We start from the raw sequence: 2500 nt of genomic DNA on the forward strand, positions 1-2500 counted from the left end.
TCTACATTGTTGAGTAGCTTGTTACTGAATCAGGCACTTATTGTATGTACAGATTACATAAACAAGAAGGTCAATTTTGTTTCAAATATATATGAATATGGTTCTGGGACTGAATTAACTACTGATTGAAAAGTTATACATTTTCAGCTAGCTAATCATATTTTATTTCACTGCATACAGACAGAAGTGCAATGAAATTAGCTGTTTGTTTGTACATTCTGGAAAACGTTTTAACTTCAAGACTATAGAAAAAAGACAGGAAATAATTAATGTATGTTCAGGTGAGATTGCCAGGGTAAAAGTAAACAGGTGATAGCACAGCTCAACAGACACTGAGTTGATTTCTCCTGACTTTTGACCATGATTTTCCTTTCCTCAAAATGTGCTTACCCTTCCTCCATCATGAATTTACAGTTTTTAAGCATAGCTTAGTGCATCACGGCATAAAAACAATCCCAGAAAGTCACTGTTGCATTTGGTTACCCAGTACTGAAATACAAAATGCTTTGTCAAGATTTTCTCACACCAACTGATAAGAATACACATAGTAACTGTACTACTTTTATGTACAGAAATTATTTTACATAATTTTGGTCAAAATACACATTACCATATCCTATTTGACTATGACCATTGAATTCTTCTGAAGACAGGTGCTTAGTATGTGTACTGAAAACATCCCCTTAATCCAGAACTGTTTTTAAAGACAGCCATAGCTGCAAAAGGGTATCCAGGATTATGAAACATTTGTCTGTGGGAGGGGGGAGGATAGTGGTACTTCCACAATCCCTTATTGTTCTATCATATCTAATCCTCACTACTAGTGCCCATAATGATTCCCAACTGGTAGATGAACTACTTTGAACATCCCTGAAGCAGAATTGCTACCCACTAATGTATCAGCTAAATGTTAGAAGACTCCTAACTCCCCCATCTGTGTTTTACCTCCCCAGAGGGTAAATGCATCGAACAGTGATTCCCTTGCCTGGCACACACTTTCTAAACCTTACTGGCAATGGTTGTGATTTCCAGTCCAAGCAGCCTTGCAGTCAAAATCACCAGTTTTATATGCTGCAGGGAACTAAACACCTACCTTATTAAAATACTGCCCTCAAAACACACTGCAGTTATGTATTGCCACTGTAATTGTTGCCAGTGTAGTGCTGATAATATTATGGATTACAGCTAATATCAGGCTATTGAATTAGTATGTGACTACCTTTTATAGCTAACTTCAGGAAATTTATTGGAATTAGGATTTTTTTTTTTATTTTTTTAGCAGCAAGGTCTGTAAAGAGTAACTGAAGACACACAGAACACTGTGGATATACTGGGCTAAAGGGAACAAACTGAAAAAAAAAAGCAAAACAAAGCAACCAACTCCACCCCCCAAAAATCCCCCAAAACATTAAAAAACATTTTGTTCTCTTCAGAACTAGACACATAGCCTGCACTCATATAAATACAGCTTATTCTCAACTGGTTATGCAGAAGTTGATAGGGCTAAGTGTACAGCTAAAGGCTGTTGGATATGGCTTGAAGGACAAATATCATATATTTCTGCTTTTCATTTCATTTGCAGTTTATCCACATCCTTCTACTTTTTCTCATTACAGACGACTTGCCTTTATTTTTCTTCTGTGTCCACTTGTCTAATACTAGGAGAGTGTTATCACCAGCTGCACCCTGATGTTTATTAATAATACCTCAATAAAATAATAATAAAGTCTAATTGAGAATTGCTTTTATCAACTTTGCTATATTGCCATCTATCTGAAGTTCTCAACAGCAAAGATTTAAATGTTTCATTTTATTTTTAACTTTCCCTTTTCCACATTTCAGTAATGTCAGGCAAAGAGGTATGGTTTTACTATCTGAACAAATCATGGTGTAGAATAATTTATGACTTAGGCTTGGGCTTTCAGAAAAGCTATTTCAAATCTTCGCTTTGATTTGGTTGTATCAAAACTACTCAAAATAACAGCAGTGGTTTCTTGAAACTAGAATATGTTAACTGTTCCTCAATATTTTTGTACTAATGGGTTATATTTATTTGCTAGGAAACTTTGTACAGCTCCCTGATCTTAATATACTGAAGAGGCCCAACCAGCTGCCACTGTTACACTGGGGTTTTAAATTTCTTGCCCCAAAAAAACTGAAAAAAAAAATAATCCACAAATACAAGACAGAGAGGCAAACATTTTGTTTAATCATCCATATATTAGTTCAAAAGTTTGAAGAGACTCCAGTAACTTGGCACAAGTTTGTGTCTGCAGTTGATGTTCACATAAAGATACCACACTTCCCAATCACTATTCTTAAATGAAAGAGAGGCAGACAAGAGGCTGTGGGAGAATGCAAGGGAACTGTTTCTATTTCTAGTCTTGAGGAGAGATTCACTTGACTGAGGAATTTCAGAATGGGGACCCTAAAGCATAACAGGATGATCCATTTATGGCTTAATATATGGTGCAAAGTATGCTAATATAGCAAATCTTAC

The 2500-nt window shown here is 35.7% G+C and overlaps 1 protein-coding gene across 35 annotated transcripts in view; it reads right to left on the bottom strand.

The window, feature by feature from the left end:
• Positions 1-2500, bottom strand: part of ZNF536 (zinc finger protein 536) — a 340334-nt gene that overhangs the window by 227245 nt on the left and 110589 nt on the right. The window lies entirely within an intron of this gene.

The sequence above is a fragment of the Cyanistes caeruleus genome, chromosome 12, assembly GCF_971803275.1.
Source record: "Cyanistes caeruleus chromosome 12, bCyaCae1.hap1.1, whole genome shotgun sequence".
NCBI lineage: Eukaryota > Metazoa > Chordata > Aves > Passeriformes > Paridae > Cyanistes > Cyanistes caeruleus.